The sequence below is a fragment of the Labrus bergylta genome, chromosome 1 (genome assembly GCF_963930695.1).
Source record: "Labrus bergylta chromosome 1, fLabBer1.1, whole genome shotgun sequence".
NCBI classification, from domain to species: Eukaryota; Metazoa; Chordata; class Actinopteri; order Labriformes; family Labridae; genus Labrus; species Labrus bergylta.
Window position 1 is genome coordinate 20,645,905 of NC_089195.1, and position 13,726 is coordinate 20,659,630.

Here is a 13,726-nt window from a genome sequence, read left to right on the forward strand (position 1 = left end):
CTGAATAATAAATTAGGAAAGAAGGTTTTAGATTCATAAAGGAAAATGTTCAGAGTAATAAGTTGTCCATGTTTTACCCTCTGGTGGATTAGACTTGATTTGATTTGATAAAACCCTGTTATAGTAATGACTTGAAGGAAAGTCTGAAATTCCTGCTCAGTTATTCATATGTGATATAACTGCACTGACTATTTATAAACAGGGAACATCTCATCCAAAGCTTACTGACATACCAAGACATGGAATAATGACATGACATGACAGGAAGATAATATCGGAATAACTCAAGTATTCAAGAATGGGATGATATTTTTCTGATCTTGACATTGGTACAAGTTTTATATTTTCCTTTAAATATATAAATCTAAGTAGTAAATGTTGATTATTTGCTCTATAATGACACCATCTTTGTTAGATTAGTTTCCTAAATGCCTTGAAATTCTGTCTGCCACTGGGAATAGCCCAGGACATGAAGGTTTTACTTCTGTAGTGGAAATGGTCATCAATGGAAGAACCTCAGAAAGGCAAAGAAGGGTGATAAAAAATAAGGTCAAATAAGAGTGAATGTCATACTGGCATTAACTCGAGAGCTGTGGGAAAGCATTTTAATTGACTTTGCATTATTTCCACTAAACATGTAAGCAAACCTGCCTGCTAATAAGTACTGACATGTTTTTAATTCTGCCCTTATCATAACAAAGAGGTTGAAGTTTCAAGTTCAAATTGGGATTATGGTACGATATGGAAACGGAGAAGTGAAGGACAGCAATGCACAAACACAATAAAACAGTGTTGCAATAAATCAATGTATTATACACAATTCTGATATTATCAATTAAAATGATACAATTGAAACTCAGAGTAGCCTATACTATAATTAATCAAACAAATAGTAACTTTGACAAAACATCCTAAAGCCCAAATTCCCATACTTTAATTCAGAGTTATTGACTAACTTTTGTAGCTTTCTTCAGTGAACAGAGGTGATGGAGGGTTTATATTTGACTACATGCAGCACAACCAGCTGGTGTGAGCAAAGTTCATTACTTAGGCTACATGAAGACACCCAATCAGGTTTCCTATGATGATGTTTAGATGTTAAAAAGCTGTGGGGAAACCTCTGTAGTCATAAAAATAAGTTATAATTTCCTTCACCAACAAATGTCCAGTAGGTTGAACAACACAGAAGCAATGCCTGCAACAGTACAACGCATATAAAACCAGAAAATGTGAAGGACAAGAAGAATAAACATACAGAACACAGTCACAGACACAAACAAAAAAAAAGAGATCAGTATGTCTACTGCCATCATCCTCAACAGGAAACCATGAGCGCTTGCACTAATAGTTAATAACAAATAAGTACAAATAAATGTCAGTGTAAAAACTAAATGATCTAATGCAGCCTGATGTCATTTCTTGTAGCATTAATTTTGCTTTATATAATTCAGTTCATTCTCTAATTTGTTATTCAAGTCTGTGTATTTGCCCTACTGCATGCACTCCCACACACACACACGCGCATGCACACATGCACACGCGCGCGCACACACACACACGCGCACGCACGCACACACACACACACACACACACACACACACACACACACACACACGCACACGCACACACACACACACACAGAGTTGGTTATCTTGTTCCAGAATGACTGAACACTCACAAGTTCTAATTCCGAAGCCAATTTAGCTTCCAATTACCTGCGTATCCAGTTCAATTGCTACTGCATTTTCTGCCCCGCATCCATCTTTTGCTCTACATCAACACAGCATCCTGTTAAGGCTTAAGAGATCGAGACACATGGAGATACAGAACTACTAACACACATGCACACAGCATTCATGATATTAGTCCGTCTCAGATTTATATTTACATTACATACACAGTGCATGAATATCTACTATTTCTTCTATGAATCTAGCTGTGCTGCTCGACAAATGTCTCTCGAGAGCTCCCCCCTCTCTGGACTCAGATTCCAGCGCAGAGATGATCTCTGAGGGGGCTCTATGATCTGACTGAACGATGACAACCATCTCTGTTATTCTCTCAGAGGCAAACACTGGGACTGTCCCCTGTCTTTTTAACACCTGTTTGACTAGGCTAATGCCTTCAGTCCCTGTAATCAACACGGACCAGTGCGCACACACACTGACTGAAACATACACGCACGTACAAGCCCATGCAGAGCTAATGAGCTGCTTCCTGCAGTGGTGGAGGGAGATAATGTCAATATTAACTGACCTGTCATAGCAGTGGATTGCTGGGAGGATTCACACAATAGGAGAGAGTGGTTTCAGATGGATGTTTTTAAGCAGAGCAGTGGGACATTGACTAACAACATCAATTGCTTATTCCTTTTGCTTTTTGAACTTTGGTTCCCATCAACATAATGGCTGTCTTTCACCTACATGTAGTTGCCCTAGGCTACTGGACATGAATCAAGCTTTGACACAGCATGTGCCACACCTAGTCTGAATGAATAGCCTCCATCAAGATCACATATGTCCTCGAATGTGTGGAGAAACATGTATTGGCCATTGTGATTGCCTTTGTGTTGAGGCCTTGCATGTCGCCACAATGTGGTTGCCAAGGCCGTGTGGCTCTTTAAGATGCTCATTCATTGTGAAATTAGCTTTGTGTGAGTTCAGTTTGTCTACTCATGCTTGTGTGCTTGCACGCCTCATGCACAGGAATTATAAAAAAAGAAGTCTTCTCTTGTTTGCGAGAAAAATACTTAAAGAAAAAGACACAACCTTAAAAGCTCATCAACTGAATGAATATAAGCAGACTTTGCCATTCTAAACACATTAACAATGGCTTCACTGAGTCTCTCTTTGTGTGCATTTGTCATGAGGCAAAGTTTATTGTTTGGTTTAATAGAAGCCCAGGGAACTGCTGCATTCTTGCATTTCAGATGGTAACTTGATTCCAACGAAACCAGTGGCTCCACCTGTTATCCAAGCTTCTCCTGGGGCTAAAAGACAGTGTGAGGGTGCTCTAAGAAGAAAGAGCAGGGATGAGGGTGAGCTGGGGGTAGCAGGAAGCCTTTCATGTGAAAAAAGGAGGGAGTAAAAAAAAAATGAAGAGGGAATTGTAAGGACTGAGGTCGCACCTGAAGTGGACTCAAAGAGAGGGGGAGGGATGTGGGAATGGGTGTAACACTATCAGGAGAAAAGGAAGAATCGGTGTAGAGAGGGATCACTTTTTAGTGAGTCAAGCAGATAGAAAGGGTTCTGAAAATCATAGCCTGGGTTTTCAGGGCTCTTTCATAGAAGGATAGTGAAGAAAAGTAAGTGAGAAAAGCAGAGGGAGTGAGGCTATTGAAGTCTTGAAAAATATAGCCAATGATTTCAGGGTCACTGTGGGGAATGGGCAGAGAGAAATACCAAACGAAAGGCTCATGCTGTGCGCTAGTGGATGAGTCTGAGTGTCTATGATTTTTTTGTTTGTTTTACTTTCTTTGTGTGTGTGTGTGTGCTTGATCTCTTAGCTCCTGCTGTGTGTCATCCCCACAGCAACAAAGCTGACCGTGGCTCTGGAGCTCCGCCTCACCTCACGTTGCCTGGCTCCTCATGAGTCCGGCCTGTCTGCGGGGCATCAGGACTGATCTCTGAGGCTATTCTCTATGCACCTGTAATCACACACAAAATATCCAGACTCACATGGAGAAGGAGGGGAAGATGGAGTTGACACTGCACCCTCAGAAATCACACATAAAAGCAAAGCAAACACTAGAGGAGCACAAAAACAGAACTCAAACTGCTCCAAAATCTGCAAAAACATATAAACAACCATTTAATTAGTATTTGTGTGCATGCCTGTACTTGCAACACAGGCCTGTAAGAGCATGTGTTCACACACACGCACACACACACACGCACACGCACACGCACGCACGCATGCACGCACACACACACACACACACACACTTGGAAAAGAGGACACCCACAGGCGCTTTCTCCTGGCTCTTCCAGTCTACAGGGGTGTAGACAATGTTGCAGTGATCTTACAGAAAAGTGATGCTGTGCCCTGAGGGGAAACACACCATGAGCTTTAATTTCCCTCTTTTTCCATCCAGGCGTTTCTCTCTCCACCTCTCCACCCCACTGCTCTTTACTTGTCCTCCTGCAAGCTCACTTATTTTCTTACTTTCAACCAATTCCATCTATCCACCAAATGCAATACATACCGCATCTTTTCTATTTTTTTTTCCTATTATATTCATTTTTTTCAATTTCTTGTACCTTATCCCTAATATACATGTCCTAGTAAGGATCAGGTACTGTATCTGCAGAACAATATAACTGTAATTGTTCATCAAAATTAATGATCCATGATACTCTATAAAAAGTCCATTAAAAAGGATAACTGTCCATCAGTGATTTAAAAATATTTTTATACAGGGCGCAAGTTGGCCTAGTGTTTAGATTGCCCCCTCCAGGCGAGGGGAGGGGCCGGGGTTCGAATCTGACCTGCAACTTCTCTTTTCTTTGACCTCTCTCTCCCTGATTTCCTATTCTATCTACAGTATTCTCAAATAAAGGCATAAAGCCCAAAAATAATTATTCAAAAAAACAACAACCCTTTATTCATTGTATTCCTTTCTGTGGGATGCTCAGTCTGCATGTCTACATATCAAAAACAACTGGAATAGAATACAAGTCAATGCAGCACATTACAAGAATTGATATCTCCTCAGGTCAGGTAAAATTCATCCTGTGGCTGACTGTTTGTCAGGAGGAATAAGTAAATAACTTTTTCAGGTCTGAAAGGGGAAAGTTAGCTTATTTTTGTTACAACAAGAATACTTTTGAATGTAGAACAGAGAAAACTAGTAACTGGTAAGTCAGAAGTACCTCAGTGTCCTGACCTTTAATCTCATATCCAGATCCATCAGTTTTACATGTATTGATTTTCTCAGTGGTAATTACCAGGCTCTCATTTGCCTGGATCATTGTATTGCTTAATTTTTTTTTTTTTACTTATACTCAAACTAGAGACATTAAACTCTCATGTGTAGTTTGAACAACTGATGAATGTGTAAGTCTGAAAACTAAGAGTAGCTGATGGTGTCCAGACAATGAGGTTACTAGAAAATGCAGACCTGTTTCGATAGTAACACAACTAAATTGAGTTTTTTTAATCAAATGGACCCTCTTATTAAAATACTATTTTAGTCTTTACATATAAGGGAGTTTCCAGGGCTTGCCAAGAAACCACTTAAGACGACAGGAAATAACAGACAATATAATTGTGTTATTAAGAGAGCTTTAGGGCAGCTGTGACAAAATATCACATGTACACTTGAGCATCTTGATGTAGTCTTTATTGATACTCAATGGATTCTTATAAAGCTAATTGATTTTTAATTTAGCAATTTTTTTCTGATTAATGCAAATGTCAGTTTATTTTTTTCCACTTTTCATAACAAGAAGGTGCAATGTTCGATGTTATAAAGACTGTGTTAAATGAAAATGATACATTTTTGGAAAGTTTCCAATAAACAGGTGTTTTAAAAAAAGGAAAATTATTTTATCAAATGGTATTTGTATCGGGATAGTATTTAAAAAATAAGTAAACTGATGCTGCACTCTACTCAGCACATACAGCCTATATTTGTAATGCCTGTCTCTGGATGGGCCTTTAGAGTACACAACAATCAACAACAAACATATGAAACAGTAAAAAATTAAATAAAAACACAGGATACCAAATATTAGAAAATAAAATAGGGAGTGTGAGATCATACATGACTGAGTCCTCTTTGAAAAATGTTGCAGTTTGAGTTTAAAATGCCCAGCAGGCAGTATCCAGTTTTTAGTTCCAAGCTTACAATATTGATATATATAGTCTATCTTAATATACTGAATAATTGCCCCTTGATTCCGACCTGCTTGTTTACATTTTCAGTTTCAAAGGGACGGTGTCGGACTAGCTTTTTACCTTTGTTCGTGTGAAGCTAAACTAACATGCATGTTACAGTACAGAGGTGAGAGTTGTATCGATTTCCTCATTTACACTCAGCCAGCCTCATTTAACCAATGCTCCCAGATAAACAGTGTGTTCCTTTAATTCAACCAAGAAATCTGTTATGTGTGTGTGTGTGTGTGTGTGCGTGCGCGTTTGTGTGTGTGTGTGTGTGTGTGTGTGTGTGTGTGTGTGTGTGTGTGTGTGTGTGTGTGTGTGTGTGTGTGTGTGTGTGTGTGTGTGCATAAAAAAAGATGCATGGCTTCAGGGTTAATACCCACACAAACACCAACTGACACACTTATATTTGCTGTGCTCATGCATGCACCTGGCTGAGCTGGTCACTGGTGCATGTACATCCCTGACATGCTGTCTACATGTACATCTGTCACTTACTCACATCATGACACCCTGTGACCCCCACCCCTCACTGCCTCAGCAATACACAGTCTTCCTCAGTCTTACACTTCAGATGTCAAAATGATCTCCTGTAGACGAGCACAGGTCAATGTCTGCCAGTTAAACAGTATATATCAACAAGAAAAGGAAATAAACTTTCTTTTATGCTCAAGCTGCTGATACATATCATACACATGGAGGAACAGTTATTTTATGTGTTCGTTCACCTATAAAATACTCCTCTTTGATTGATTTTGCCATTAAGACTCAACACATTATTGTTCTTTACCGAAATTCCTTAACAGCAACACTTGACCTTCACTTTAGTTTCTGGGGGGGGGGGGGGGGGGGGGGGGGGGGGAACTTCTAAGACCTTGAAGGCAGAAAATCACCAACAAAAGGAAGACTGGTGGGAGACACATGGATCCTGTTCTGACACTGTGCATGTTTGGAGGCAAAGTTTTGTGTGACTCCCAAGAAACTCGACTAAAGTAACAAGTTGAAGATATTTATCTGTTATCATATCTACCACTTGTCCCCCACTGGAGCACAGAGCCACACTGCCCCCTGCAGGCCAGACAAACCCCCATCCCCCATCCTCAAAATCTGTTTAAAAAAATCTGTTTACTAAAAATGTCTGGAGTGTCCTGAATGCATTAAATGTCAACAGGTGTGTTTGTTTGAGTGTGTTGGGTGACTAACCAACAGCCAGGTTACAGGAGTCAATCAGAGCCCCATTCGCAGTGGATGACCTGACAACACTGGGATGGCTGGTGGCTGAAGTAAACAGAAGATGCACACACGCACACAAACAAACAAACAAAGGTCTCTTTGTTTTTTAGTTATTTGTTTGATTCAAAGATATCTTCATTTTTTGTGTGCAGTTTGAGTATGTGTAAAATGAACTTATTGCATGATAAACTTCATAGTTTGAATAATCTTTTTTATTCCAACCATCCCTGTTTCTGCAGAATGGTACTCTCATCTTCAAGAGAAACACACATACACATGTGACGGATAAATACCCACTTTAAAAATGAAGAGCGGGAGATATACAGCTGATTTAGTACACATCTTTTCACTCATATTTTCCGTGTCATCTCATGCTCTTGTTAGAGCATAAATAGATCGAATCCTACAGTCGCAGATTTTCGGCTTCTGAAGAAGAAAATCACAAGAGGAAGGGAGGATCAAGTGAGAGGCGGACAGAAGGGTGGAGTGATAGTCGAGTGAGAGAAGGAGATACAAAGACAGATAGAAGAAAGACTTTTGAGGACAGAGAGAGATTTTGCCTCTGTAGATAAAGAGCATAATAATAATTAATTCATGACTCCCTTGCTGGTCCAGCAGTGTAGTATTTTGTCAGTCTAGTTGAAGTCAGGGTCATACATCATTTCCCTATAGGTACACACAATCTGTTTTTATTTGAGGTATTTTACAAAATTTCCAGCTCTTTAGAGTGTTTAAAGTTAATTGGTTCTGACACCCAAGTTTCACCCATTCTACTTTATCTATGAATGGTAACGACCTGGCTGATATCTTTGCCATGTCTTTTTCTCTACTGATCTAAATTATATGACCAATCATCCATTTCAATATTGTGAGGATTTTAGTAGCATGAAAGTAATTCTGTAAATTAGGAGCACTAAATTCCTGTTTGAGTTCATGTGTTGGCATGAGCAGATTACAACATACCGTCATGTTTTAACTTCACTGTCAAAGTGTGTGTCTGTGTGTGTGTGTGTGTGTGTGTGTGTGTGTGTGTGTGTGTGTGTGTGTGTGTGTGTTTTGTTTGTGTAACCATTTTTTTTCCTTTGCCAGAGGCATCGTGTCATATCTGGCATATGGATTACTGTTGAAACATTTACTAGTTCTGCTAAAACAAACACAGATGGAGCACATGGACTTTCCCTTTGTTTTGTAGAGTAGTTGTCAAGAGCCATTGATCTCTCCTAAGCTTTATCATCACTGAATACCAATCCACTTCTGTGTAGCTCTTGGCTACAACACTGCAGAACAGAATTTCCAAGTATGTTTCATTACATAAAAAAGTCTTCCATATATAAACTGTATATCTATGACTTTATTAAAAATAGAATAAATACTGTTCACCATGCTGCTGCTGCCTGTGAGTGGCCTCTTGTGGTTTGTTAGGATACATTACCACTTGAAATGATGCCTCCTTTGCCTCATTTGACTAATCAGCTTGTCCGTCCTTTATGTCCAAGCCCTGCCTGCAGAGAAGTCTGCGCAAAGTTACGCTGGACTTGAGTGTGGAACACCATGTCTTGTCTTTTGGTGATAGTACCAAGGACGAGACACACGCACTAAGTCCTTTACATTTTTGTAACAACTCTCTTCTCCACTCCCTGTGGAATGATTTGTGCTTTTTCTTGGCATGGCCACCTCTGTTGTCTATTATCAATTTGGTTAAGCAGCTTTGCTATTGGCACTGTCTCCTCCCTTTTGCTTAGCTAAGGTACAATAGCTGACGGATGGAAGTTGCTGCTTCATTGCCTTGATAGGTTAGGTTCAGTTGCTGACAAACTTGACAGGACCTTCACCACCTACTATCCAACTATTTTGTGTTGTATAGGGGGTACAACATTTTTGTATTTGATTGAATTGAAATGAAAAGTGGCTTTCAAGATGCATTTATCATCATCAAATTTTCTGAAACAGTCTGTAAACCTCTTGGCGAGCTACTGAAGACGGAGCAGCGAGCTACTTGTGGCTGAAGTTGCGGGTGACGTGTTGGAAAGTCCTGTCATCAAGTATCCTGGATGAGCCACTAGGCCCTTCAGCTTGTGACAAAGCCCTGTGCAGACACACTCTGCTCTGACACTTTCACTGTAACAGGGTGGTAATGGAACTGAAGTGACTTCATTCTTATCTTTCCCTGCTGATCGAAGACTCTCTCACTTTAAATCCCCTCAGCTCCACAGCTCTTCCTGGGTATTTGTTTTCTGTCCATCCTATTTTTTTTTCTCTTCTCCTTGTCACTTCCTCTCTCTTTTACCTAAAGCGTTTGAAATGATGTTTAGTAATTTTCTGGCTATAGAACCACAAAGCACTGCTGTATGTGTTTGTGCATCCTTACTAAAAGCATATATTTCTTCATCTGTCATTTTCTCTTAGTTGTACCCGATCAAAAGTCAAACAAATGTCCTTATTCCTTTATAGCATTGCCTGAGAATGCTGTGTTACTAAACCCATTTTTCTTTTTCTTTTTAATGATTACAGTTCATAACACATAATATGTTCTCCAGCTCTACTACAAGTCATGTAGTCTACATTCAAATTCCCTTTGGAGAATTAATACAAAATGTAAAACAGATGCCCAGGTGTATGGTACTATATAATCTGCACACTTGTAACACCTTAAGTCGGTTTAATGGTCTGAAGAAGCAGATGCTGTTAACCGTATCATTAACCGTTTGGCTTCAGTTTTGTACTAAGGGATGAGGTGTAAATACGTGTCCATATTTAGATACAGCCAATAGTGTGTAAGCATCAAATAGTCCAAAATATAAGAAAACAATTTTTTTCATGCAGTCTAAATGACAACACTGGGACCAGGTCCTTTAATTTTTGTGAGCAAGTTTAATGACTTTGATTTGGTTGATTTCATCTGCTTATAATAAAAATTGCATAATTACTGACAAAACTCTTTCTCCAAGTAAACTCTGCCTCTAAATTAAAAAAAGAGCTGATCTGATGGTATTTGTAATGTGAGGCTGCTCTCTTTACAGGAGCCAACAACAGCATTACAAGGCCAGTCGAGGAGGATTGAGAAGAGTATATCGTTTCATAGCTCAAGGACAATGATGGCACCAAACAGTAATAATTAAATTTGAACGTAGTCTCTCTGATCGTACACACACATACACACACAGCATATACACACTTGTCCATTAAACATGCATGCCCTCACACACACACACACACACAAAGAGACACAAGCACACATGTCTGTACCCACCATTTATATTCCAGTTCTCTCTTAAACAAAACTGCTCTTCATTAAAGAACTCCTAACCTCTCTAGAGGAGATAAAGTGTAATTACGTAGCTATCGTCAATTCAAAGGGGTCTCTTTCTCTGTGAGTGCAGGGACTATAGATAACGCCGCTTAATTAACTTAAGTGCTTCTGTTTCATCACCTCTCATGCAGGGACCCTCTAACGTCTGATAGAAGTGCAGAGAAGGCGCCATTATACGGACATATTAAATCATTCGTATTGTCACATCTGATCAATTTCACAGTTAAACTTTGGAGTTCAAATTACTCATTGAAGCCATTTCTCTATTGTGTGGAATAGGCCGGGGCCAAAGAGGAGCTAGAAATTACATTTGAGCTAAGTAAGGGAATCACATAAAAAAGTGTGATTAAGTCAAAGAGGAAATATGAGTCACAAAAATTAGCTACCAAGTGAATCATTGAAAGAAAAGTCACAGGACAGTGGATAGAGTTTGAAAAAGGCGTCGGGCAATAGCCTTTGTGATGGGACGCGCATAATTACCATGACCAGCATCCCGGCATTATATAATAATAATTGCTTTGGCACACTCCATCCCAACACTTCCTTAAACCATAGGTGGAGAATAGCAAGATGATAAAAGTATAATTTCTATAATGCAGACAATAATTTAGAAGTTTCTTTCCAAGAAATCCATTAGACAGGAAATTCTACTTACAAGTATTTTTAGTATCCAAAAGGCAACACTGATCCAGGTAACAAAGCTCTGATTATAGTGTGTATAGTTTAGAAGAGGTCTTGATAGAATTTCATGTTCAGTTTGAACAAAAGGAATGCAAACAGCTAATAAGTCAGCTTTAAAGGAGTTTCTTGGCATAGTTTTTAACTTTGGGGAAAACAGAAGTAGCCCAAGAAACTTCTTCTAGATGTTGTTAAGAGAACTTTTGGGTCATCAGTGGCTTAATAACAAATGTATAGTTTTTTATTGCAATGACTTGACAATTTTGGATAAATGAGTCCTCTTTTTAGAAAGCATTTTAGGGGAACTAGCATACAACAAGCGTATTTCCCAACTACTTCTTTAAAAGGTGTAAAACAAACTTTTGAAAACAGCACACAAGCAATCATTGGCCTGCGTGACAAAGAAGAAGGAGAAGATTACAAAAAGGGACTGTTAACAAAAAAAATATTTCTAAACTGACAGCTGTATTTGCAGTGCCTATCCAAATGGATAACTGGCTTTGCTTTTCTGTGGTCCATCTAGCTTGAATCTTGAGAATCTATGAGAAACTCATTTGTGTCTCCCTCTCTTTTCAGTTCTCCTAACTCAATCTCTTCCTTTCTATCTGCTCTCTTTGGGAATAAAATGGGATTATAGAGGCTCATCCTGTGGTTTATTAATCCTGACTACATACACCTTTTCTCCACCTCCCTCCTGTCGTTCCCATCACTGAGCATATCGTTTCCTTTTGCATCTTCTGTCCTTCCATTTATTCATCACGCACATCACTGTCACCACTAAAGGCGATCTTTCTTATTTCCCTCTCCCTGCTTCTTTTCTTAATTTTCAATTCAAAAGGATTAACCACAGACGCCCTCGACCCTCCTCTACATTTCATACCTCCCCTCCCACTTTAACTCTCTCTCTCCTTTAATCGCCCTTTCATCTCTCTGCTCGACATACCATGTACCTCCCACTGCCCTAACACCTTCCTACCTCTGTTTCCCATCCCTTTGTTTTCCTCTCATACTTAATCTTCCCTCTGTCTCTCCATCCAGCCTTCCACCTCTTTCCTGCTAACGGTCTTCATCTCATCCACCCACATTCGACCTTATACTGGGCTGTGTGTGTGTGTGTTTGTCTTTGTTTGCATTTGTCCCATGGGTGTTTTCTCTCCAGAGGGAGATGCATACGTTCTGTCTGCGGAGTTGATAATGATGATACCGGTAATAAAAAAAAGCCGTCAGAAATATACTGATCAAACACCTCCCAGTGGCAGTGTGTGCACTCACGTGGTATTGTGTATGTGATGTGACATGTTGCTTTAGTAAAATATTCCCTTTATAAAAGACAGAATTAGAGGCATCCTCTTTTAAAAGTCCCTCAAAATGTACTGGCAAAGGAGTTTGCTATTTTGGTTATAGTGCGTGTTGCTGTTAATTGGAGTTGCTCCAGGCTTTCCTCAGGCTATTGGGAAGTGTACATGTGTGTTTGAGTCTGTATGCATGTCATAGCAGTTGTTAATGAAACACAAGTCAGAGGGGACAGAGATGGAAATTAACAGAGCTGCTGCCACCACTGCTTACACCCAAAGTGACAGCGGTGTGAGGGGGCTTGCAGCACTGGAAATTAAATTAGGAAGCAGGAATCACACTTATAATGGAAAAAATCCAGCACACAGAATTTCAGCAGCACATACAGTAACTACAGAAGTCGTGCAATGTAACTAATAAATTTCATATGGCCTTTTTCATTTATATATGTTCTTAAATGTGCTTCAGCAGTTATGCCATTTGCATGGCCTTTTATTGGCATCAGGTCTGGCATCACTTTAACATCTGAAGAAACCAAAACAAACGCGTGGGTGATGAGAAAATAGTGTCCACCGAGTGTCCACTTACTGCAGCACAGACAGACCGAGCTGATGAAATGCTGATGCCACAGGTCAGCTAGAGTATGAAGTGGCTTAGGGCGAATGTTCCTGCCCTCGTCTATGTTGCATCAAATGATTTTCCATATAAAACAAAATTTACATGCCCTCTTTATTTTCCTGCACAAACACAAACTGAGAGACACACAAAGAAACACACACACACACACGCTTCTTTACAATTAATCGTTTATCTTCATGCCCAAGACAAGTTTTTCTTCCCTATTTTTATACCCTCCCAGCCCAATTATTATTGGAGATGACTGTAAAGATAGGATTTGTTTTCACTGTCTGTCACCACAGTCTGAGGTAAACTGGGAAGATAATGATTGAATGTACACTCCACTGGTCAATTTACTGAGAATTTATAACTTTATTTGTCAAATGAAAATGATTTTGTTTTATTTACATGGACTGTATATACTTGACATGTTTCATTTATGGATTCATCAACTGAACTTTGGAGAGCTAATTAACATGAAAGGAGCATTATCCCTTTAAGAACAGCAGAGAGAGATGTAGCCTATATTGTGCAAAGAAGTTTTACCAGTTTGAATGTACTCTTCAGCTTTCTTTTTTTGGTGCACAAAGATCTACAGTGATACAGTATCTTTCCATGTGACATAGGTAAGACTTCTATTAACCCCATGCACAGGTTTTACAATATAGCTCTTTCACAAAAAGTTTTCAATTATGACGCTTCAGCGAAGCTAAA